General features: G+C 41.1%; 1 protein-coding gene across 2 annotated transcripts in view; it reads right to left on the reverse strand.

Moving 5' to 3' along the window:
• Positions 1 to 15,561, reverse strand: part of IL1RAP (interleukin 1 receptor accessory protein) — a 144,415-nt gene extending 128,854 nt beyond the window's left edge. For both annotated transcript variants that reach the window (XM_070371819.1, XM_005897674.3), the window contains exon 1: positions 15,400 to 15,561. The gene's annotated coding sequence lies outside the window, so the exon portion shown is untranslated. The remainder of the gene's footprint in view (positions 1 to 15,399) is intronic.
• Positions 15,562 to 27,554: the final 11,993 nt, after the last annotated feature.

A 27,554-nucleotide genomic window follows, 5' to 3' on the forward strand; every position in this document is an offset into this window, starting at 1 on the left:
TCCCTCTCTTGCTCAAGAATATTCAGTGCTTCTCCCTGCCTCATAGGATTAAACACAAATTCCTCAACTGAGTATGTAAAGTCCTCAAAACATAGTCTCTACTCACCGTTTTTAAGTCCGATCTCCAGTGACCCCAGTGCGCATGTACCCATCTCCTGGTCAAACGGGGCTCTGACCAGTAAGGCACCCAATTCCCTTCTTTGCTTTATGTGTTCATCATGTTTCCTTTATCTGTAGTATCATTTGTGGTTTTTAGTTTCATCAGATTAGTTCAACTGGAATTAAGTTTTCCAGAATCATCTTCTCTGCATGGTTGTGAGTTAGGGCTGGCCAAAAGGAAATGTGTGTGGGATTTGCAGGGGAGAAGTAAAGCAGCAGAAGTTGCTTTGGGAGGCTCTGTCTAGGTACCTGGGTACTACTGCATCCAATGCATGATACTGCTGATCTGGTGGCTCACCTCCTAGGTGGGCGCTGCAGATAGGTCCATGGCTCCCTCAGCTCCTGCCAGATCCCTCCTTCAATGTCTTCCTGCCCAAGGCCAGGTATTTATGAAGCACATGAATAAGAATATCAGGTCCGTTTGCAGGGCACTCACACAATATAGTTAGATATGCAGCAAGACAGTTAAGGGGTGCAGTGCAGTTTGTCCCGCAGGCTCCAGGTGGCTTTTTTCCATTTCACAGCATTTCTTCCTGACTGCCTGCCTATCAAAGGCAAAGGCAACAGATTTCTTTACTGGCTCCTTCTCAGCATCCCTAGTGACCCCCCAACCATCTTCTTTGTGGCCTTTCTTTGCCCTGCTTCTCCCACCATTGTGAGGCTAATCCTTATGACAAATTCCACATTCCATACCATTCATCCATATCATTTCTGCTTCCCTGGTCGGTCCCCAACGCATACGTCATTCGTCATTCATTCCTCCTCACCAATCTCTCTGTGTCCAAAACCTGCCTGTCCATCACTTCAAGATTCACTTCAAATACCACTTCTCATAAACCACTTTCTGAGTGACACAGCTGCTTCTTCCTTCAAAACATCAAAATATTTTGCCACATATCTTTTAAAAGTTACATTATAGACTTTTAGGCTAAACTATTATACAAGTTATATTATCAATACAACCTCTGGTGCATCTTTCTTTCATAATGATCTATAAATTCTTATTCTTCTGGAGTTGTGCTTATGTAGTCACAATTGAATCTCCAAATCTCATCAGGGTTTTAGCTACAGAAGGATCTGAAAAACTGCTTGGTATTCAAAAGAGTAAATGAATTATCCATACCACCAATCCCTTTTTAATAACATGGGTAAGCAAGAACTAACGCTACTGTGTATGGCATTCTCTCACTTATATGGAGATTATTTCTAAGCCACCTTACCTTTCAATTCTTTTCCCTTAAATAAGAGCCTCTCCAGTCTGAATCCAACACTATTTATTCTTATCTTATACATGGTTCTAGTAAAACTCATTAGTTGGCTCCCTAACCTATAGAAAAACAGAAAAAGCTAACTGTACAGAGCATGCAAGATAACTGGTAGAGTTAAATATGCTAAAAGCAAGAAATAATAGCAGACAATGAAAGAGAAAATGTATGAAAATCAGATTACACAAATTGAAAGGATACCAGTTTGAGGCCATTTAGTATATACAAGTAAATGATCTCACCTCAATAAATTCTAAAGGAATTACAGTCCATCCAATAAACTGTCCTGAATCACCAATATTAAGTAATGTTACATATTTTAGAATAATCTTCTTTTGAAAGAACTTTTAAAACAAAAACAAAGAATGTAAAAGCTATTGGGATTTCATCATTTAAAAATCCCATAGCAGCACCCATTCTCAGAAAAAAAAGGAATTTTTGTTTTTATTTTGTCATGCATTTATTCAACAAATGTGTAATGAGTGTCAACTATGATTCAGGTACTCTTCTCTAGTGTACTTTTGCTCCAGGGAAATCATCAGATTTGGGAGAAGTGGGACCATAAAAAAAAATCACACCTTCTAAAATATCTCATAAAGAAAGCAGAAAAGAAAGTCATTATAAATCAGCACCACATTGGTTTCCTACCAAGAAGCAAGTAAAGGCAGCCAACAAAATCGGACGGAGTTCATTGTTGCAGGCTTCTTCCAGGGCGAAATAAACTGTCAGCTGGAATGAAGCTTCTCGCCTCCCCCCACAACCGTTGCCTCATTTCTCTGCCAAACACCTCTTCACTGCAGGGAAGGTCCCAGGAGACGCTAAAGGTGTTACAACCCTGCTCAGTTTGCTTGGAAGAAAAATGTGGCAAAAAAACATTTGTAAGAAATATTTGTTTTTTATCATCACAGCTCCCAAAACACACAAGGAGGCAACTGTGGCCCTTTAAAATTTTTTCCCGTAGTTCACAACTAAAATTTAAAACTCACATGCGTTTGAGAAAGGATTGAATGAGATCATGGAAATAAAGCACTCAGCACAGCTCCTGGCACACAAGAAGCATTGGATCAATATTAGTGATAATGATTAGCAAGAGGTCCTAAAAGCCTGGCAAGTTGTATAAATTAGCCTCATTAAGTGTTATCTGGGGCAAAAATTTGAGTCTTTGGCTGTTTTTCCTTAGTCACCCAGAACGCTCTGGGGCCATCACTGGAAGATAAAATAATTTTACATCAAGCCAGGTTTGGCTGGAGATGGGCAGGATTAGAAATGCTGCCTGCGGGGATGTTTTGAGGATAGAGTCAAGGCATATCTACAGCACCTTTACCCCATCTTGTTCCCCATGACCGGCCCTTCTACCTACTGACGTGTCCTGCTGAGGGCAAGGTACCAGAATGGGTCCTGGAACAAAATTATACACTGATTATATGATTGGATTTGGGGCTTTGATTTTTAAAGGACGTTAATAAAACTAGTGTAACTGAAAAACTAAATGGTGTGTGTAAGCATGTTTGGAGAGGTTGTTTTAGTTCAGAAAATAATAAAAGTAGCTTAAGTGAACTAAGTACTAATTATGTTGCAGGTACTCTGCTAAGCACTTTATAAACGTATTTAATCCTAAAAAAGTTCTACATCCTTATGCCAATAGCACAAATGAGGAAACAGGGTTAGAGATGTGAACAAATTTTACCATATCTCAGGGAGATTAAGTACATTTCCCTTCCCAGGTTGTTGTAGTCTAAAACCCACATATTTATCACTGTATGCTAATAAAATAATACAATTTAAAAAGTCACACATTTGTTCACTGATTCAATACATTTATTGAACTATTCCTTCATAGGAAGCACCGTGAAATGGAACATGCAGAGATAAATAAAATATTGAGGGTCACTTCTTACAATCGAGGGCAAGCAATATGGAACAATGGTTAAGCTTGCCCAAGCTCAAACTTGACTCTACAGTTGACTAACTCTGTGACCTTGGCCTCAGTTTTCTTTTCTGTAAAATGGTGATTATAACAGCACCTACCTCTTAAACTTGTTCTGAGGCTTTGATAAGTTAATACTTGTAAAGTTTACATTATCAGGAGGCATGTATGAGCCCACTTATGCATGTGTCAGTAAAGACTTCAGGGAGAAGTTCTACTTTCAGAGAGAAGAGTTAGGTGCCATTTAGACTTTTAGACCAGCAAGAAGAAATTGATCTCGGGTAGAATTAAATTTGCCTTTCACATGCTCACCCTTTAGGAGAGCAGATTTCAGAAAATGGTACCTAAAATCTCATAAAGAAAGAGCTCTAGGTCCAATGTCTTGGGGGATTGATTACATAAAACACCTACACAAGAACTGTAAAATTTCCAGCTGAATTGAATTGAGCAACAGTGCATACATATCCATTGATTACTTAGTGTATTTGGAAAAAATACTGATACCGTTTGAGAAAAAGAAAAGGAAAATGGTTTTGCCTATTTAACCTGCTTCTTTTGTTGTTTTGCTGGACAATACGATGGGAAAGAAAGGCTATGAATGACTCATCAATGAAACTAAATTGTGTCCTCGTTTGTTCTAGGAACCTACATGAGATCAGAACAATTTGTTTCTTCACCTTAGAAATAAATTCTTCCATTTTCCTTCATTCTCTGTTTGAGGTTTTAAATATGTCAAACCCAGTCATCATTCTACCTTAGCTCTTTCAGTAACTTCCTGCTGCACTTGGCATACAATCCAAACCCCTTACCTCGGCTTTGCAGGCCACTTTGATCTAGTCCCTGCTTCTCTTAGGACCTCATTCCCAGCCCTTCTTTCCCTCTCACCAGGCCCCTGCCACTTCAACCATGTCCAGAATGATCCTGGCTCCTTCTCAGTCTTTTTTCTAGCTCAAACATCACTTTCTCAGAGATGTTACCCCGACTACTCTACTTAAAACCGCCCCTCCCCAACAGCCTCCAACTTGTTGTTGTTGTCATTATTTTCATCTCAGCCTCTATTTCCCCTTATTTCTTATCCTGAAATTATTAGTATTTTGTCTGTTTACTTATTTGTTATCTGTTTATGTGTATACATATATGCTAAGTCACTTCAGTCGTGTCCAACTCTGTGCGACCCCATAGACGGCAGCCCACCAGGCTCCTCTGTCCCTGGGATTCTCCAGGCAAGCACACTGGAGTGGGTTGCCATTTCCTTCTCCAATATATATATTGGAGAAGGAATATACATATATATACATGTATACATATATACATATACATATATATACATGTATACATATATATACACATATATACATACACATATATATTTTTCCTTTGGTATCTTTCTCAAACTATTCATAGTAATGTTAACATCAAGGAATCACCTCAATCACATCTGCTTTCCAAGGCAATTTTGGACAATTTCTAAGTGTATGTATATACACACTTATATATACACACATATTTTGCACACATATAAATTTATATTTCAATATTCTAAATATATAGTCGATATCCTAATATACATGTACACATACATAGGCATATATGTATGTGTATAAGTGTATGTGGAGAAGGCAATGGCACCCCACTCCAGTACTCTTGCCTGGAAAATCCCATGGGCGGAGGAGCCTGGTGGGCTGCAATCTGTGGGGTTGAGAAGAGTCGGACATGACTGAGTGACTTCACTTTCACTTTTCACTTTCATGCATTGGAGAAGGAAATGGCAACCCACTCCAGTGTTCTTGCCTGGAGAATCCCAGGGACGGGGGAGCCTGGTGGGCTGCCGTCTATGGGGTCGCACAGAGTCGGACACGACTGAAGTGACTTAGCAGCATAAGTGTATGTATATATAATGAATTGGTTATTTCATTATTTTATATTTGTTTTGTTGTTGTTGTTCAGTCACTCAGTCATGGCCGACTCTTTATGACCACATGGACTATAATCTGCCAGGCTTCTCTGTCCAAGGGGCTTTTCAGGCAAGAATACTGGAGTAGGTTGCCATTTCCTTCTCCAAGTGTCCTTCTCGATCCAGGGATTGAACCTGAGTTTGTAATTCATTTACTTATCCATTTCCATCTATTTCTTTTTACTCTATGTGGATAAATAATACTAACATCTTTACATTTACTCATTCATCATTTACTCATGATGCTCTTTGCCTCATTTAGGCAGATGCTCTTTGCTGGGTACCCAGGATACAGCAGTGAGAAAAATAAAGGTCCCTGCCCTTGTGGATTTTACTCTAGTGAAAGTACACTAATCACTAAACAATAGATAATATACTAAATAGCATGTGGAAGCCAACAAGGTGATAACTATTATGGACTAAAGAAAAAGTTGAGCAGGGTAAGTAAGATCAGGAATGCCAGGAGTATGGACAGGAAGCAGGATGAGGGGCAATTTTATAATGATATAAAAGCAGTCAATGAACTTCCCTGGTGGTCTAGTGGCTAGGACTCCCAATACATGGGGCCTGGGTTCAATCCTTGATCAGGGAACTAGATCCCACATGACACACTATGAGTTCGAGTGCCGCAACTAAGGCCCAGAGCAGCCAAATAAAGAAATAAGATAAATAGTTTACAAACAAAAAATAAAACAGTCAAAATATCCTTCACTGACCAGATACTGAGCAAAGGCTTCAAGGAGATGAAGAAGCTAGCCATGTAGTTATCTGGGACCCTGAGTCAAAGAGGAAACAGAATGGAAATCATAGGAGGTCTTGCAAGGTATCTTAAAGACTGGCTTATATGCTGAGAAAAATAAAGGGTGGTTATTTATGCTGGTCTGTCTTATGGGTACTTTTTAGATATTAACTTACTTAGTTTTCACAACAACCCAATGAGTAATCTACTTTGTTTATCTCATTTTATATGGAGAAGTTATATATCTTGTCCTGTATTACACAGATGGAGCCAGAATTTGAACCTATGTAAAATGACTGTGGACTCTTAGAATACACTGCTTCTCAGTATAGAAAATTTTAATCTAGCAATTCCCAGACTTCAGTACAGAGGCCCTAGGTACCTGCTACTTTAACAAACTATCCAGATGATTCAGATGTAGATGGTCCACGATCCACAATTTATCACTGGTTTAATTCCTCCATCTGAAAACTTTATAAATGTTTTAAAGTTAATTATCATATTTATTTCCTGGCGTTTACCAAGCATTTATCTCCAGTGATGGCCAAACTGGGAAAGATTTTCTCAGACCGGCTGAAGTACCTACTTGGTATATTCCCACTTTTTATCTGGCTTTATCTGTTGTGGTTGTTGTTGTTGTTCAGTTGCTCAGTTGTGTCCGACTCTTTGTGACCCCATGGCTTGCAGCACGCCAGGCTTTCCTGTCCTTCACTGTCTCCCAGAGTTTGCTCAAACTCAAGTCCATTGAGTGAGTAATGCCATCCAACCATCTCGTCCTCTGTTGTCCCCTTCTCCTCCTACCTTCAATCTTCCCCAGCATCAGGGTCTTTTCCAATAAGTGAGCTCTTCCCATCATGTGGCCAAAGTATTGGAGCTTCAGCTTCAGCATGGTTTTATCTGAGTTTCATCAAAGGGGAAAGGCTGGGACTTCCCTGGTGATCCATTGGTTAAGACTTCACTTTCCAAACCAGAGTGTGCAGCTTTGATCCCTGGTAGGGGAGCTAAAGCGGAGAAGGCAATGGCACCCCACTCCAGTACTCTTGCCTGGAAAATCCCATGGGTGGAGGAGCCTGGTAGGCTGCAGTCCATGGGGTTGCTAAGAGTCAGACATGACTGAGCGACTTTACTTTTCACTTTCATGCATTGGAGAAGGAAATGGCAACCCACTCCAGTGTTCTTGCCTGGAGAATCCCAGGGACGGGGGAGCCTGGTGGGCTGCCGTCTATGGGGTCGCACAGAGTCGGACACGACTGAAGTGACTTAGCAGTAGCAGTAGCAAGGGAGCTAAAAATCTCACGTCTCCCAGCCAAACACAAAATCAAAACACAAAACAGAAACAATATTGTAGCAAACTTAATACAGACTTTTAAAAAAAGATGAGGGAAAGGTTTTGGAGTAAATGTAGTGCTGAGTTAAGAGGGAGGAATAGATAAAGAAGGCCTTTTAGGAGACACATATTAAGAGCCATGGACTTAATATATTTAATCTTACATTAACTTCTATAATTAAATATATAGATATAAGTGTAGATATAAATATAGATGTCTGTCTAACTAGGAGATGGCTAGAACAGACTTTTTTACCATTTCACAGATGACAAAACTAAGTCTGGGCAGGCTAAACAATCAGTATTTAGAATTCAAATCCAACTCTGACTTCAAAGCCAGCCAGCTTTTCTTTACTCACTTTATCCATTCAGGGCCCAACCCTGTCATTGTCTTACACTGGAACTGGAAAATGAAAGTATAATCTTCCAGAAAAGTGATCTTTAGTATGTATTACACTCAGAAGTGTCCATCATTTCTATAAGCTGAATGAAATACTATATCTATTTCAGTGACAGCCAAGCTTCTTCAATGGGCACTAAATTAGCTCAAAAGAAGAAAGCAGAAAATATGCACTCATAATACAACAATCCAAATTCAAGCTACATATTTTATTCCTTTATTTCTTTGTAGAAAATTATGGTGGTTAACAGGGACCTCCCTGCGGTTCAGATGGTAAAGAATCTGCCTGCAATGCAGGAGAACAGGGTTTGATCCCTAGCTTGGGAAGATCCTCTATAGAAGGGAATGGCTACCCACTCCAGTATTTTTGTCTGGAGAATCCCATGGACAGAGGAGTCTGGCAGGCTAGTTCATGGGGTCACAAAGAGTCAGACACAACTGAGCAACTAACACATACTACTATGGTGATTAATGGTGCTATAGAGCTTCCTTTAGGAAGAGCTTCCTTCCTTTATATATATATTTATTTTATATATATATATATATATATAAAATCTCTTTTCATTTACCAAACAATAAATGTCAATATGCCTAATCCAAGTGTCTGTTTACTCCTCCCACCCCAAAACCTGGATCCAGAAGGGGAAAACAGTTGCAGGTTGTGAGAATGTGGCAACATCACATCCGTAAGGACACAGAAGGTGTCTTTATGGCTCTGCCTCCTAGTCCTGAGCTCACTTGTGATTCTCACTGAGGTCAAGAAGGCTGCCAGGTACCTGGATTTTAGGACATTCCTCGTGCCATGACATATGTGTGGATGCCTGCATGGAACTAAGAGTACGGTTCTACTCTTAGCTTCCCATGGTGCCTCTAAGTCATCACTCTACAGGCACAGACTCATAGAACACCATGCCTTGGAGAGCACCTCATCCAAATTCCTCATTCTAGAGGTGAGAAAAAGGACTCTCAGAGAAGGAAAAGCCACTGACCAGTACCAGGGTTGGTGGACTGAATGATCAAGGGGGAAAAAAACACAACCTTGGAGTTAGAAAGCTAGAGTCCAAGTCCCAGCTCCACTCTTCACTGGCTGTGTGACCTCCACAAATATTCAGCCTCTCAAACTCAGGATGTTAAATGATGCTGAAAACATTTACTTTGGTTACCTCAGATTATTGTAAGAAAAATAAATTTTGTCTGCATTGTATATAATAACAAGCATTTTGAGGGCTTAAAATTCTACAAAAACCAAAAACTGTTAATTTCAACCTAGGCCTTCTAGTTTCTAATACAGTATAAATGTGGGCATGCACGTGAATATCACTGCAGTTGTTAATTCTAATAAAGGTTAAAATTCCTACACACCATGATCTTAACAAATGTTTTGGCATCTGACTGACATCGACCAAAAGCTAAATGAAATGTGTTTATTATCCCTTTCACAGATGATGAGAATAAAGTAGAGACAGACCATATAAGTTGTTCAAGGTCAAACCCAGGGAAGATGGTCTGATGGTAAAGCCATAATCTTACACAACCATACTTTTAGGTCACCATAGCATCTAACCATAACTGGCTTAAAGAAGAAACTGTGATATCTATGAAGAGAACATTTTCAGCTATCAGAGTTTATAAAATGACTGGTTCTCTTCTCTGTTGCTTTTAGCATTGATTGGGAAAAGAAGAAGCCTGTGTAATCATAAGGGCTTACAGGCTGGACAGGAAAAAACCACAGGCATCTCCTACATATAAACTAGTCATAAAAGGTCATCCAATTATATCAAGTAAGAGCTGGACTTTTTCACTGCTCTTAGAAATCAAGACCAAAGTTCACTGCAGCTGCCCACTTCCCTGGAAACTTCCTACTTTCTTGCAGGTAATTCATTTATGTCACTTGACACGGGCCTTGCTGTCAATACATGTAAGCATGAACTTCAGAGTCATCATTCACTGTGTTTGCACAAAATGCCCTGTATTATTGGGATTAAAATGTCTTTTTCCATGATTGAGCCAGTGACATTCAAGCTTATTAAAATTTGTGACTCCTCATCCTTTGTGTTATTTTGTGACCACAAAATTTAAAAAAATAATAATAATGTTACTTTATTAGTTTGTAGAGACAGCTTTTGCAATAATGAATGATATGATAAAGTATGGGCTTCCCTGGTGTGGCTCAGCAGTAAAGAATCTGCCTGCAATGCAAGAGACGGGGGAGACACAGGTTCAATCCCTGGGTTGGGCAGAACCCCTGGAGGAGGAAATGGCAACCCATTCCAGTATTCTTGCCTGGGAAATCCCATGGACAGAGGACCCTGGCGGGCTACAGTCCATAGGGTCTCAAAGAATTGGACATGACTAACTGAATACATGTGATAAAGTATGAGAAAACTAGAAAGCCAATGCTACAGTACATGACATAGCATGAACCCATCATTCCTTAAACTCTGCACGTTTTGAGTACAGGATCTGCACTAGGTATGGGGCAGGATAAACCACACCCTCAGTTGTTTAGGTATTCATCAGGGACTTGTACAAGAATACTAAGGGACAAATTACTGACCAACAGTAATAAAAAGAAAAATTTTTTTAAACTTATAATTATCATAGAGACAGAAAGAATATGTTACAAGCATTTTAAAGGATCTCCAAAACTTGGAAAAATCAAGAAAAATTTGAGTAGCAGATTTGGAAAGAAAAGTAGGGGAAAGGAGATAGTAGTTTAAGGTGGTGTGGTGTGAGCATACAGGAGGAGACATTGATAAATCTAGCTATGTGAGTCCTCAGGTCTTATGGTATAGTGTCCAATGAACACTGGAGAGTTGACCGGAGAGCTGTGTGCTCAGGCACACAGGTTCTAATCCTCACTAACTGGATAACTGTGGGCAATTCTCTAAGTTTCTCAGAGCCTCAGTTCTTTCATCTGTAAAAGCCAGACAATAATATAGATCTGAGAGTTATTTTATGCTTAAATGAAATGACAGAAGTACATGCACTGATGAATGCTGATTTCCTTTGCCCTCCTCTGTTTAACCAGAAAATAGGTTTCTTGGCATAAAACAATCAGGTTATTTCTCTTCATTTCCCTTTCAGTCTCTAGCCTTGACTTTTACAAAGAGACGTGGTGATAGAATTTCAGAGTTGAAAGGAATCTTAGAGAAAAATAACAATGCATTGAGCAGAAGAGCCTTAAAGATTCACTAGACCAGCTCTCTCACACTTTAGGCCCAAAGGTAATGCGGCTTCCCCCAGCACAGGCAAGATAATACCAGGATCAGAAGATGAAACGGGGAGGGGGGGGTCGTGGGTCTCAATTCAGGTCCTCAGTTCTAGTCCAGAGCAGAATTTCAGGTCTTTCCTAGCTCTAAAGTGAAAGGCAAAGATGTGTCTCAGCAGTGGTGTCTGCTTTGTGCTACATGACAATGTCCTACTATGTAACCTCTCTGAGTCTCAGTTGCCTCAAAAGTACACAGGATGACTATAAGGGTTGAATGATATGATGCTGGTAAAACACTTAGTACAAGCCATATGGGGATCACTAAAAGCAGATCACTGAACGATTTAATCAAAAATCATTAAATTTTGATTTTCACAACTGAACAAATTAATAAACTAAAAGAACTGATGGCAGAAGAAAGACTTAATGTATAGTAAATACCTCTCATGAATGAGGTGCTGAGACAGACTCAAGCTTCTAGGTAGATGTCAGTGTTCCTGTTTTCTAGCTGAGGAGACTGAGGCACTCTCAGCATAATAACTTGCCTCAGGAACCTTCCAGACGCTAAGACTCCACATTGCCACAGCTGCTAGAGCTAGTCAGAACATGGTCAGACCAGAAGGAGGTCCCCTAACAACCTTGTCAATGTAAGCCATGCATGCTCACTTTCAATACAAAAAAGGAAATGAGCAGCTAACCTGATTGAATCCCTGCAAATCCCCGATACTAAATGTTCTGTAACCTTCCTGTTCTTTGGGGTTTCTATTTCTCCCACAGAACAATTTCCAAAATGGGTAGAGAGCACAGTAGGTGGCTCTCTTTAATATTTCACAGGCAAGGCAATAGTGACTCACCAGATCCTACATCTGTGTCACCAGCAAAAGCCTGACAAAGTTGAGCAACAAATGAAACTGTGTGTATGTCAAAGATAACCTTTAGCTTTTTCTTCTGCTCTTCCTCTGATTTTCTCCAGCTCCTTTCTGCTTTTCTAACTGTGCCAGGTAAGATGACGCTGACTGCCTACCTTTTGGCAAAAGCAAACATATGCTTGCAGATGCCAAAAGCAAGAAGCACAGTGTTTCTCCCCTAAATGTATTTGCCAGCCGGTCTGCTTGCTGCAAAGCAAAGAAACCTGAAGGCCTGTGGGGAGTCTCAACAGATAAATGGCCCCACTGTCTGGGGCAGAAACAGATCTGTTCATTTTCCTACATGAGCCTGCAGCCATCAGTTTCCACCGGGAAGACTGAAACCCCAGACCACTGATCCGCATCACCAGCCGGCAGTGGTCTTTCCTATAAACGCTGCCTCTGCACACTGTTCACTATATCCCACCCTTTCCATCCTTGGAATTGGACAAAAGAAGAGAAAAACGCAGTGGTCACTCATGGCATTTGTTCCTCAATCTTTTTAAGACCCTGAGTGTTAGCATGAGGACGGCAGAAAGAAGAAACCACCCAGAACAGGAAGAAAGCCATGACATAACTCTGCACTTTATGTCTTCATGGTACCCTTCTGCCTAGGAACTAAAGGTGTACTACATCAAACTCAAGTGAGCAGACAGGCTGCCCTAGAGATTCATCACTCTGAAACTTCTTCTCCTGACAGCTGTCCCACCAAACTCTACAGAGCATAGTTCTCTCAGCAAAGAACTATCCTCTTCAGGACAAAATGAATACCCTGAAGTCACCAAATAAGTAAGGTCACCCTAACAACTGAAGTAAATTGCTAACAATGTCATTGGAGAGATGACAGGAAGTGATGGGAAAAGCCCTCCACTAGAAGTCAAAAGATGTGAACTGTATTTCTAAGACTGAAATTTACTAACCACCTGACCCTTGACAACTTCTCCTTTCTCTGACTCTCATTCAATTTTCTTCTCAATAAATTGAGATCAGCTAAGAAGAGATATCATTTAATGAGCACCTACTCACTAGACTCATTTTACATTATTTGACTTATTGTACTCTTTATATGAATCCTTGGGGTAAGCATTTTTTTCACTTTAAACAGTGAGATGAATTGCTTAGTATTACCCAGCTATGTAGGAATTAGAGATGGAATTTGAATTTGATCAGAAAACTGGTTTTTTTCATACTTTATCATATCATCATTTTATACTTCCACTATTACTACGCCTATTATGTCCTTCTCTCAAGGCTATAGTAAGTAGCAATGAAGATAATACATATGGAATACACTGAAAATTGTAAAGGCATATATATATATATATATATATATATATAACAGTCTAGATAAGGAGAAAAGGTATAACTGAATAACCTTTCTTTGAAAAACCAGAACTAAAAGGAGTCAGCTTTCAATCTCCCATCCCCTTGTTCTGACCTTATTTTGAACATTTTCCTTTTCCCTACAAGTCCCCGGTCTCTCAGGCACGCGTTCAGATGTATCCTGGGCAGCTCATCACAATGCATGCACACGGAACAGGCTGACAGAAGCAAGCATTCCCATCCTCTGCAAATTCCTGGTGTGGGAGCTACCTAAGGGGTACCGCCAAACTCTGTCCTTTCCTCCTGGTGTATCACACCCCCACCCTGCATACTTCAGTATGCAATGGACCGTGAAGCAGGCAACCAACTATAAATACTGGATGCTCAGTTCAGGGATTTATAGCACAGCCAGGAGATAATAGTATATAACTGTATGAAGTCAATCAGCATAAAATCAATTGTTACATTCCAGGTGGGGGTATATAAGGGACACTACTTCATTTTAAAATACCAGTAATGCCAACAATAAAGGATGACTAGAGAGGGCGGGCACATGTGGACGTTTGTGTTTATATTAGATGTTTGTGTCCAGAGGGACTGAATTTAGGAGCACCACTGTATAATCCAAAAGAAATGCATGTAAATCTTCTTGTTTTCCTATACCAGCTGAAACGTATAAAGTTGCTTGTCTGACCTGAGACAGCAGGAATAAAAGGCTTAGAATAGTCTGCAACATAGATGAAACTTGTAACTTCTCCTCTTGTCTTTCTACCTCTCATCAAATTCAAGACCTTCTTTGCCAATAAAGGCAGCCTCAGATCAAAGTTTCACAGAACTGAGGTTTGACCTAAAAACTAGCAGGGAATCGGCATCACTGAGAAACATTCCATATTCCAAGTCAAGCATCTACGATCAAAGTCACATGTAGAGGGCATTCAGAAAACACTATAAAAGAGCTGTTTAAACTCCAAAGAAGGAAACACCACAACATTCAGATTAAAAAAAAAAAAAAAATCACTCTATCTGAAAAATCAGCTTCCTAAAACATCCACTGTCTCGAAGGTTAACATGTAACAATATTTACAATTGCTGCCATCAATGTCAAATTGACCAGGTGCCAAGTCAGGCGCTATGATAACCATGCTGTCTGAATTACCCCGTTTCATCCTCCCAAGTGACCTAAGGACTCTTTGTGACCATTAAAATCTCCATGTTACGGCTGGACCAAAAACACAGGCACACACAAAACAAAAAGCAAAACAAAACTGAGTATCAAAAAGACGGGATAACTTGCCCAAGTTCACACAGTTAAAACGTGGCAGAGCTGGAGAGAAAGCCAGGTAAATCCTCCTCCTCAGCTGGTAGCAAACCTGAGATCCCTAGAGCAGAGCAGTGTTTCAGGATTTCACAACCAGGGGGTGGAGGCAAGACAGGCTGGGGACTGACTCTTAAAGGAAACGGCAGAAGTTTGCTTTTATGTTTGTGATTTTTCTGTGCAACTCAGCTGCCTCCCTCCTTCCCAGGACTTAGCAGTGAGAGTGGCTATGGTTCTGTGAGGTCAGCTAATCCTATAGGAGAAGCATCGTATTTCCCACAGGATCACTGGCCCCGCTTCCCCTGTGGCTGAAGAGAGCAGGGTACCAAACGGGGTGACTGGTGCTGGGATGTCCCTCACCTCTCCACTGACCCCACCAGGAGTCTGACAGACCCCCCTCGGCGGGGCATGTTTCTGAGAAAACAGGTCGGGAAAGAGGGAGAGAAGCTGTAAGCAGCCTTTACCCAGGCTGTCACAGGTCCAAGCTGGAAGCGACGTGATACCCAGTGGCAACGCTGGGATACACTGCCCCCATCTATCCTCATGGTTCACAGCAGCACTCCGGAGAAATCAAGGCGGGGATATACCAAGGTAGATCCCTCAGAGCTGGGAGAAGGGTGTAGCGACGCGCAGCACTCCCGTAACTGCGTTACTTAAATGTTTACAAAGCAAGGATGGGACTCGGGACAGTGGGTTCGAGTCCTGACCACGGCACTAACTAGCTGTGCGACCTATTCCAGCCGCTGCCTCGCTCTATGCTTCAGTTTGCCCTTTTGTAAAACAGGGTTGAAAGAGAAGATCTGTCAGAATCCGTCCACCCTAAGATTCGGTAGGTCGGTGATTCCACAAGCCCTCATCACCGCACCAGACTCACCTTTCTTGGGAAGAAGAGCGGACGTGGTGAAGGCGGCGGGAATGAGTGCAGAATCGCCCAGCACCGAATCTTTCGGTGCGCTTGGCCAAAGCCCAGCCCCGGGGACCCCAATCCGGCCAGTCTTCCCGCAATGAGCCTCTTACTTTCCGCAGCACTTTCTTTTTTCCCCCTTTGGGGCTCCTCCCCTGCCGCTGCGCGATTGGCCGCCGCCGCGCGGCTCAGGCTCCACCCGCCGCCTCGGCTCGCCAGCCACCCGCGCTCTGGGCTTCCAAGAGCTGAGGCCGCGGGGCGGCACCGAGGGCAGCCCCGCCCGCGGCGAGGAGGAGCGGCGCCCGGCCCGCGGCCCGCCAACCCGAGGCTGCGCTAGGCCCTTCGGCGCCCCGCCACCTCCTGGGCAGACTGGAGCGCTCAGAGGAGAGCGTGGGTCCCGCAGCTTGGCAAGACGCCAGGCACTTCGGGTAGATGTGCCTCTGCTCCACACAGAGACGTACACTTGGGCTCATTGCAAGATCCTGGTCTCATGGTCGAGAACGCTATCACACTGCCTCTTCCCGGCTCTGTGTATTTAACTCTCTGCTGCACCAAAGCCATGAATCTGTGCAGAATTTGCGCCCCCATCGTGTGCCAAATCCAGAGCGCTACAGGAAGAAACATACTCGACCTTGGTGGTCCGGAGCCCCCGCTCCGCTGCAAGTAACAGTCATGGGAACAAACTATTGCTCATGACAGCAAAATGAAATCTGTATCTTCCACTGGCGTGTACTGGTGTGCCTAGCAAGGTGCCTGGCGCAAAGCTGGCACTCAGTACCTGTATACTGAATTAGTGAATGAATTAAATAATCGATATAGAACCAAGCGATCTCAAAAGAATCACTTCTTTTCATTCACTCCCTTTTCTCCAGATTTCTGAAAGAGCCCTCAGCCAACTTCTCCCACTCGAGATGGTAGTCTGTGTAGTCATCCGGAGCTTTACAGTGACTGTCGACTTCTTTGTTCAAGAGCCTTCTGTTCTCTATTGCTGCTGCTGCTAAGTCGCTTTAGTCGTGTCCGACTCTGTGCGACCCCATAGACGGCAGCCCACCAGGCTCCACCGCCCCTGGGATTCTCCAGGCAAGAACACTGGAGTGGGTTGCCATTTTCTTCTCCAATGCATGAAAGTGAAAAGTGAAAGTGAAGTCGCTCAGTCGTGTCCGACTCTTAGCGACCCCATGGACTGCAGCCCACCAGGCTCCTCCATCCATGGAATTTTCCAGACAAGAGTACTGGAGTGGGTTGCCACTGCCTTCCCTTCCTGGCTGGCAAGGCCCTTCAACACCTTTCCTAATTTCTGAGACTTCCCTAACAAAAGCCAAGTTGACCTGTCTCTTCACACATGCTTTACTGTACCACATTTATGACTTACCTTCTAGTCTTAGGACTTCCCTGGTGGCTCAGATGGTAAAGCGTCTGCCTATAATTCGGGTAGACCCAGGTTCAATCCCTGGGTTGGGAAGATCTTCTGGAGAAGGAAATGGCAACCCACTCCAGTATTCTCACCTGGAAAATCCCATGGATGGAGGAGCCTGGTAGGCTATAGTCCATGGGGTCGCAAAGAGTCGGACACAACTGAGTGACTTCACTTTCAGTTTTCTTTCCGTTCTTAGAGTTACCTGATTGAATCTTGTTTATTTATTTATCCATGAAATTGAGATCCAAAGAAAGAAAAAAGAAAAGGAGAAAAAAGACATGAAGGAAAAAGGAAAAATTCATTACTCATGAATTAGTAAGTGGAACTAGGAGGTGCCAGTCTCTAGGTACCAGCTGGAGATGAACAGCAATGCAAAACTCAAACACTGCTGCCTCAAATGGTTGAACTCCCGAAAGTAAAATAACAATATTACTAAAGCTGTAGTCATGTTCATGTTGTTTCACTTATTTCTATCGTTTATGGAAACCAATCTTGAGGAAACATTTGTCTCTGGATACCTGGCACACAGTACCTGTTCACAACATTGTACCAAAAAGGAAACAATCTAAAATTTTAAAAGTTTATTTTATGAAGTAGAAGCAAAACTGTTCTTTAATTTATTATGGACTCATGAAATACACAGGAGAAGGCAATGGCAAGCCACTCCAGTGTTCTTGCCTGGAGAATCCCAGGGATGGCAGAGCCTGGTGGGCTGCTGTCTATGGGGTCGAACAGAGTCAGACACAACTGAAGCGACTTAGCAGCAGCAGCAGCAGCAGCAGCAGCAGCATGAAATATATTTCAGGTCATCAAATATTTTTCTGATATAATACACTCATTGAACACGTTTATAATATATGCTTACAATGTAGCAGGCACTTGGTATATATCAGTTAATTTAATTTTCACAATCATCTAAGTTACTGTTATTATTTCCAATATGAAGACTTGATGGAGAAGTCATATCTTGCCCAAGGCCACAAGTCTATAAGATGAGACTGCAAAATGAGAACTGAGGCAGTCTTCTTGCTCTTAAGCACCCCACTAGATAGTCTCATGTGCTTTCTAGAAGTCCTGACTTTGCCAGGCACATGTCGGTGATTCAGAATTTAACCAGATGTATTCTTGGACTTTGAGGAGATATTCCTAGTTTGATGAGGATGATATCATATAGACAAGTCATCACAATGTTAATATTGTAATTTTAAGACAAACAAGTGACTGAGAATGAAAGTGGTTAAATAACCAGTGCTGTATACTCACACAATAAAGTATTTGCTGTCATAATTAAATGAAACTATGTCTACAAAGGAAAAGACATAATTAAAAATGTTGTGTAAAAGGTATGAAAACACGGACAGTGATTGAAAGGACTGTGGAAAACGTTCATGTGTCATAATTATGGAAGTATTTTTCTTTTTTAATTTGCTTAATGGCAAAATATTACTGTACAATTAGAAAATGTTTGAAAACCTCACATACTAGGCATTCAGTGAACAACTGTGGATGAATGGATGAGGTTGCAAACTCACTGATGTCAGTGCCTAACAGTGTTGGGTACATTAGAAATGCTCAGCAAAATATTTTGAAATTGACTGATTATTGGAAAAGCATCATTACTTGCTTCTTCCCTCTGCTGCTAGCCTCTACTTCTTTTTTCAAGTTATTTTAAATTATTTTGCAAAGAGTTGTAAGGGGACCTCAGAATTTGCTTTTCTCTTGAACCCAGTCCAATCTGACTTTGTCCCTAACACTTCATAGGCAATGTATCTAATGACTTTCACTTTGCCAACTTCAAGGGTCAATTCATGGCCTTCTTACTTTAACTGTTTAGAAGCATCAGATACAGTTGTTTCTCCTTGAAACTCTTTTTTACTTAACTCCTTGTTTTCCATCCAGTCTTTGGCATGCATATAGTCCCTCCCTAGAACATCTCATGTCAGGCATTTATGTGATAAAATCTTTCACATTTAAATATACCATAGGAATCACAGACTCTGTTTCCCCTATTGCCTCCTTCTTATCTCTTCTTAGATGTGTCATACACATTTGAAACTTCACATGTTCAAAACAAGCTCTTTATGTATGCCTCCTCCTCCAGTTTTTCTATAATTGTAAGAAAAGTGAAAAAATTGAAAGTGTTAGTTGTTCAGTTGTGTCCAACTATTTGCAACCCCACAGACTATAGTCCACCACGCCCTTCTGTTCATGGAATTCTCTAGGCAAGAATACAGGAGTGGGTAGCCATTTCCTTCTGCAGGGGATCTTCCTAACCCAGGGATTAAACTTGGATCTCCTTCATCGCAGGCAGATTCTTTACCATCTGAGCCACCAAGGAAGCCCAGCTTTGTAAAAAGCACTACTTTTGCCCAGTTGCTTAAGCCAAAAAGTTGGAATCATCATTGATCCCTCTCTTTCTTTTAGAGCTCATATAGAATCTATCAACAAATCTGTTTTCTCTGCCCTCAAAATACATCTTAAATCTGACCACATTTCTCTCCTCACCTCAACCACCAGAGTCCAAGTCATTCTTTTCCCCCATCAATGGCCCCCCTGCTTAAACTCTTGCCCTCCAAAGTCTTTCCTCATACCTCAGAGTGATCTTTATAAATGGAAATCAGAATAAATACAGGCTAGTGGTTGAGGTCAGAGCCAGATTGCTGGGTTCAAATTCAAATTCCATAACTTATTCACATAAAACATTCATGTTAGTTAACATTTTTTGCTTCAGTTTCATTATCTGTAAAATAATAAAGATGATAATAATATCTACAATATAGGGTTGCAAAGTTAAATGAGTTAATAAGAATAAAATGCTTCCCTGGTGGCTCAGATGGTAAGCAATCTGCCTGCAATGTGGGAGACCTGGGTTCAGTCCCTGGGTAAGGAAGATCCCCTGGAGGAGGGCATGGCAACCCATTCCAGTATTCTTGCCTGGAGAGTCCCTATGGACAGAGGAGCCTGGTGGACTACTGTCCGTGGGGTCACAAAGAGTCAGACACAACTGAGTGAATCAGCACAGCACATGAGTAAAACACCGGGAACAGAGATTGGCACATGTGAAGTGCAAATGAAGCGCTATGCAAATATTAGTTGTTATTTTTACTGGTAATACTAAATCATACTCTGCTCTCAAATAGTTAATGACTTGTCATCATGATCAGAAAATTTTCCAGACAAGGCCATACATGACTTGACACTGAGTTACTTCCTCAAATCTCTCACCGTGTGCTCCTTACTGTTGCCCAAGCACACTAACATGGTCTCATCATGGGGCCTTTGCACTTGCTGTTCCCTGTTCCTGGGATACTCTTCCCCATGGCTTGCTCCCTAGCTTCATTTTTATCCCTGGTTAACTGTTACCTTGTCATCAAAGCCTTTGCTGACAATCATATCAAATATATTTTAAATTCTCTATCTTATTATGTCACTCTTTAATTTATTTGTTTGCTGACTATTTATTTCAGTAGAGTGTAAGCTCCAAGAGGATAAAATGATGTTTCCCTAGTAAATAAGTAATATTTGCATATAGTACTCATTTAATAAACAATTGCTGAACTACAAATCTAGTTCAAAACTCTTACTGCTAAGCTGAGACCCAAAGATATGAAGTCACAAGTTTCTTGCCCCCAATTTTAATTCTTTTTTTTTTTTTGCCAGGCCAGAATAATTGGAAGAGAGGAAGAAAAATACCTTTTCTTGGCTGGGAGCAGGGTAAAGAAAGTACTGTACAGAGATATTTTACTTTAAGTTTTGGAAGGAAGGTGAAGAGCCCTAAAGAACTGAGCCAAAAAGAAAAATGTGAAAAGGGAAAAAAGTAATTATGTCACCTTCCATATCCTTTTAAATTCTCAATTTTTTTAATACTTCTCTGCCTAATTTGCTTTCATCCAAATCCAATTCCTATAGGTGTTCTCTAGCTGTCCACAGCCCTCTTATAGGACTCAATTATGCCTTTCCTCACTCCCCAAGTTCCCTGTGTTTACAAGTAATCTCTGTCTCTTCTTCCTTATTGCCTCTGTTCCCTCAGTTTGGTTCACTGGGTATAGGAAAAAAAGTAGATGAAACTAAGTCATCAAGGTGGAGATTCCTAACTGCTCAGCCGTGTCTTATATCAGAGGTCCATGCTCATGTGCCCAAACACACATATCAAGCTACTGAAGCTCAAGTATTTTGGAAGAGGAATTTGGGCTATGCAGTGGGAAGCTTTCTTCATTCATATCTTCAACCTAGCAGGCTATGAGAGCTACAGCCATGAAAGAAAGGTGAAAGGTAAACTCTGGATCCCCTCCAGAACTCTCTTTGCACAGAGATGAACCCCATAAATGGGGGTTCTTCCATATGGAGATGTCAAAGATAAACACAGTTCACATTAATTAAGTCAATGGAAATAGATTAGATTCAAGAACTCCTGACAGGAAGGGAAAGGCCTGAGCTCCATTCCGATTTGTGCAGAGGAGATCTGGGTATTGTAAAGAGAGAAAGAAGTTTGAGAAAGGGTAGGGGCTCAATAGAGTCAGAGAAGTGAAAAATTACAGGAGGGTGATCAATGTAAATCCAATTAGGCCAGCTGTCACTGTTGACTGGAAGTTATTGAAGTTAGGCTTTGGTCTTCTCACAGAGACCTGCGGTCAGAGGCCCTATTCTTCCTGATGCCAACATTTCAATGAAGTAGCTCTCAAGTCCTCAAGAAAGACACTTTTGAATTGTAACAGATACATAGTCAATCACTGTAAATGCTCTAAGAGAAGTCAGAGATCCATCATCAAATGTTGGATGGAACAAATAGTATATTTTCCTGGCAGCTTTGAGTTTTCTCAGGCAGGTATTTTAATGGAAGGCTGCGGTTATTACAGGAGCTCACACAGCTAGAAGCCATGCTTGAGACTGGTCAAGTCAGTGCAGAGGTTTGGATGGAGTTGTTATCTGCTAAGAGTTCTGCAGCTCTTAGAGGTCTGTTGTTCCCCTCACAGGATAGCCCTAGTGAGAGAATCAGCACCCCAACCACCCCATTGCTTCTCCTAAGACTGGCTCCTCCTCCCTTAGAATGCTGTCTTCATGGTGGTGCTCCCCCAGTACCTCCAAGGGAACTGATCTAGGTGAGTGACAGAGTGACAGGCAAAGACATGTTTTCCAAGAGACAGCCTGAGTCTTCTTGGCCTATGGCCTAAAGCTCCTGGAGACTGTTAGAAAAGACCTAATTTTCTCTCCTTGCTTTTCTCCTTCCAAACAGAAGCTTTAAAGCAAAGGTCAGGATTTTAATAAAGTCTTGGAGGATGGTTATTATGCAATGTTGACACTTCACTACAGCAGGAAATTTAAAGACAAGAGCTTTGCATGCAAACAGGGGAAACTTACCTTTATGGTTCTAACTTAGCCTTGTAAGTAGTTAACAGCACATTTGCCAGCTTCCAGCCTCCAAAAATCTAATCAAACTGGAAGACACGCTCTTCACATAGATACCATCACCTGTATTATCCCATAAGTCAAAACTCTGCAATATTGTTTAGGGCAGACTCAATCTAAACTGGTGAATAACAGCTAGTTGGTGCCAGTTAAAATCATGCTAACATTGCTTGTTCTTACAGCAATATGAAAGGGCTATGCTATTCACCTCTTGTGTGTATGTGTGTATGTGTGTATGTGTGTGTGTGTGTGTGTGTATGTGTGTGCAGCAATAGAAAGCCTGAATGATCCCCTAGCAAGCAGGTACTTGTTATATTATCCATCTCCAGAGAGAGATTTTTAACTAGTTATCTGGCATTTGGGAACTGTGTATGGGTTTCTTTCTCTACCACCAGCATTGGGGCATTTATCTTTTATTCATTCATTTATTCAAACATGTGTTGAACATTTGCTCTATGAGCACTGTGAACAGTGCTGAAATAGGGTTACTGTTGATTTTTCATTACAGAAAAAGACACAATGTCTACATAGGTTATACAAAACAAGGTTGAAATAATATCTCCTTTCCAATGAACAACTGTTCTGTGGCATGTCCTTTGAACTGCATCATTTTCAAACTTTACAACAACCTTCAGAGGTAGGCATAGTTTTGCCCACTTTTACTGGTGAGATAATAAAGCCAGAGAAGCTTACTTACCTAAGAACACACAGTCAGTTAAGGCTGAACCCAGTAGCAAACCACAGGTTTAACAGATTCTGACAGTCACACTTTCCCATACTACACTGAGATCTCCCAAAAAGTTCAAATAAAAGTATTATTGGAGTATTGAGAAAGGAACATTGCTTCTGTTTGGAGCGGATCAAGGAATGAAACAGTGTGACAGGGATTGGAAGGACAGGTGAAATTAAGATGTATGGTAATAAGGAAGGAAGAAATAAGATACTACAGGGCAAAGGAAATGCATTCATTCATTCATCCATCCATCTAACTATTGTTTATATATAAATAAAATAACTACAACATAATGGGGTGCGTGCCTTTGGCAAGAGAGTACAGTCTTCCATGCGAGCCCATAGGAAGGTGTTTGCACGTGGCCCCCAAGAGGTGGAAAAAGGGAATAAAAATGGGTAAACTGTTACTGAAATTACTCATTAGAGAGCAAGAACTATGACTTACTGGCTTTTATATCCCAGAATGGTTCTTGACATAAAAAGTGTTTGAACAAATGAATGAGTTACTGACATCTGCTGAGGGCCAGGTATTCTCTAAGCCTGGTGCTTCTTACAAATATTATATTATATTATTATCATCACAGCATCTCCACAAGGTAGGCATGTATTTTTCTTATTTAAGAGATATGGCAAAATCTGAGTCTCAGAGAGGTAAAGACTTGCCAAAGATCACAGAGCTATGAATATATAAAGCTGTGTTTTACTTTGACTCTAGAACTTGTAGTTTTTCTCATTTTCTGCTCTGCTCTAACTGCCTGGCTAGGGCAGTGCTATTTTATTAGTATTGTTATTATTATTTACAATAAACACTTTATGGAAGCATAACACAAATACATAAGTTTTCACTAATCATATGTGTATAGCATGATCAATTTTTACAAAGTAAACACAACCAAGAAAATCACATTACCACAGGCAATAGAATTTGACTTAATATGGTGTCAATATCTTGATTTCTGTTGGGGTAAAATATTTCCTTTGTAGTTTTATTCAGGCACACACTCTTCATGGGAGCTCAAGCGCTACAGAGTCATAACCTGCCTGGAGAATGAGTTAATCAGTAAATGATAGCTTCTCTTCGGAGAGCATGTTGGTTCCCTCAAGTCAGAGGTTATCTCCATTAAGCAACAGCACTAGAGGCACTGTCGGACCTGGGACAAGTCTGACTGGCTCTGCATCCCAAGCAGCAGAAAGAAGCGGTAGTGAGACTTCTGCATCAAATTTTGAAAATGAGCAGTGATTAACATGCTGGTCTGTTGTATTGCTATAATCGTAACCTGTAAAATCTAGTCAGAGAGTTAGCCTGGATACAGAAAACCCTGAAAAAGATAAGGAACAGTGAATTTGTCAGAGAGTAAAGAGGCAGAATCATGCATCTGACTGATGCTGGGTGGCCTGAGCTCCAGCCTAGATGTGGCTTCTCATTTTCTGCGTTATATGGACACAGTCCCTTCTTTTTTCTGACTGTCTCACTCCTTTCCCTTAAGATGACCACGGGCTTGGCAATATTGTACTAGAACAGTCATCATTAGCCCTTATCACTAAGCAGGTGAATCATCTGCGGCTTTTTTACTTTGTTTTATAATTTTCTGAATGTTTTTGCAAATAATTAGAGATGCTCAGTTCTTATGCTAACCTATGGGTTGTGGTCATTGTGTGAGATGAATCGCCTTACTCTGGAAGGGACTCTAAAAATTAAAATTTGATATAGAGAACAACTAGGTATAATGATTCCTCAGTGATTATCTTCAAGAGCTACATTTCCAAGATTATCAGTTCAGTTCAGTCGCTCAGTCGTGTCTGACCCTTTGTGACCCCATGAACCGCAGCATGCTAGCCTTCCCTGTCCATCACCAACTCCTGAAGTCCACCCAAACCCATGTCCATTGTGCTGGTGATGCCATCCAACCATCTTATCCTCTGTCCTCTCCTCCTGCCCTCAATCTTTCCCAGCATCAGGGTCTTTTCAAATGACTCAGCTCTCCACATCAGGTGGCCAAAGTATTGGAGTTTCAGCTTCAAAATCAGTCCCTCCAATGAACACCTAGGACTGATCTCCCTTAGGATGGACTGGTTGGATCTCCTTGCAGTCCAAGAGACTATCAAGAGTCCTCTCCAACACCACAGTTCAAAAGCATCAATTCTTCGGCTCTCAGCCTTCTTTATCGTTCAACTCTCACATCCAGACATGACTACTGGAAAAACCATAGCGTTGACTAGATGGACCTTTGTTGGCAAAGTAATGTCTCAGCCTTTTAATATGCTGTCTAGGTTGGTCATAACTTTCCTTCCAAGGAGTAAGCGTCTTTTAATTTCATGACTACAATCACCATCTGCAGTGATTTTGGAGCCTAGAAAAATACATTAGTTCAAATATTAATTTGAAAAAAATTCATAAATGTTCACTTAACCTGACTCCAAAAGAACAGCATTAAAAAACCTTAGATTTAAATCATATTTATGTGAGTGAATGACACAACAATTTTTATCACAAGAAGTAATTAAATTTAAAATATGTTTGGTAAAATTTGCACATTTCTAGTCATTAACCATAACATGAAGTCCACAGGAAAAAAGAACAAATTAAGAGATTATTTGGTTTTGTATGCTTATTAACCTGGAATAAACTATAATACTGTTTTCTCATTTGAGACCTGCTTTGTTATTCAGAAAGGTTTTCATATGAAAAGAAAGGTTTAAACAGTTTAGAGATTTTAAACAATTAGTAAATGTAAAACCCAATATTGTGTTCCACAGTAAGTATACAATATTTAGATAATATTTAAATTCTTCCTGAATGATGGCTGTGTGTGTGTGTGTATGTTTGTGCCCACTCAGTCATGTCTGACTCTCTGCAATCCCATGGATGAAGCCCGCCAGGTTCTTTTGCCCATGGAAATTTCCAGGCAAGAATACTGGAGTGAGTTGCCATTTCCAGTTCCCATTTCGTACTCCAGAGGATCTTTCTGACCTGGGGATCAAACTTGAGTCTCCTACATCTCTTGCATTGGCAGGTGGATTCTTCACCACTGCACTACTTGGGAAGCCAAAAGATGGACAGGATTTGTCAAGACAAGAGGAAGGTTGGGGTCATTTAGGCAAGAGAAACAGCAAGGGCAGAGGCCTAGAGACATGAACATGCACAGAAAGGAGAAAAGAAATGGTCCATTTTCCTTATCTATAATCTCTATCCCTAGAAGTAAGAGCTACAGTAGGAAAGGCTACTTAGAGACTAGTCATGGCAGGCCTGGCCATGTTCAGGCATTGTTTTCTGCAAGCTTGGGAAAGTTGATGAGTTAGGGAGTAAGTTGCCTAAGGTCAAACATGTAATAAGAGCAGAGGAGTTAAACTGGAATTCAAATGGTCAGATTCGGTCTCAAGATCTTTTTGACTGACTCCATCTATTGAAATGGATTGCTAGGGTCGTGGGAGAATACCCATGCCAAAAACATCACACTTAAAGACCTCCAGATTTTTCTGTAACAGCCTAAATGTTTGGAAGTGTATGTCTTCAGAAGTGAAAGACTAAAATAATATGTTTAATGACTGCTTCCCTGGTGGCTTCAAGGCCTTCTCCAGGATGGAGGGTACCATTACTCATCCATGCAGAGCAGCAGCATGCAGTGTTTAGCACCAGGAAGCCCAGAAGGACATTGCATTAGAAAGTGCAGAGGGAATTTAAAATTGAGTGAATACAATTACCCAACTTGGAATTTGGCCAAGGTCTCAAAATTTAATATTGCTACTCATCCTAGACCCTTGAAAGACCCTCTGTGGTAAGAGCCTTAATTTTATTGTTCCTGTAAAATTCATTGGACACTATTTCTCAGCCTTCTCTGCTCACCCAGATGAGGAATCTTCATTTTCTTTTCTTGGCCACAGTGCTTCCGATATGGCTTTGATTGCTGCTATTGACACCAAGACACTTTCATTGCCCCTGAAGGCCATTTTATTTATTGGTGCTATGTTTCCAAAAGATGCATTTCCTTCCACAAATATGTTCAGCTGGCCACATAATAGCATAGCCTGACATTTTGGTCACCACTCAGGAGAGCAGCAGATTGTGTAAATTCCACAGCTCTAGCCTGTCAATTGTGAGATACCTTGAAAAAAAAATTGTACAGGTTGACCTTGCTTTAAAGAAAGAATCATAGAAAATATACAGTCAAAAATTCAAAGGAAGTAGAATCTAGTATCACATTTCAAAGCTCAGAAAGATTTAGTTAACTATTATGCATACATATAACTTTTTAATAATGAAAACTAAAGCATGACTAAAATAAAAAATGTACATAGAAACAATATTGCAGAATATTTGAAAAGTCATGAGATAAACATCCAAATCGGAGAAGGCAATGGCACCCCACTCCAGTACTCTTGCCTGGAGAATCCCATGGACGGAGGAGCCTGGTAGCTTCCATTGGGTAGCTAAGAGTCGGACACAACTGAGCGACTTCACTTTCACTTTTCACTTTCATGCATTGAAGAAGGAAATGGCAATGTTCTTGCCTAGAGAATCCCAGGGACAGGGGAGCCTGGTGGCTGCCGTCTATGGGGTTGCACAGAGTCG

The sequence above is a fragment of the Bos mutus genome, chromosome 1, assembly GCF_027580195.1.
Source record: "Bos mutus isolate GX-2022 chromosome 1, NWIPB_WYAK_1.1, whole genome shotgun sequence".
Taxonomy (NCBI): domain Eukaryota; kingdom Metazoa; phylum Chordata; class Mammalia; order Artiodactyla; family Bovidae; genus Bos; species Bos mutus.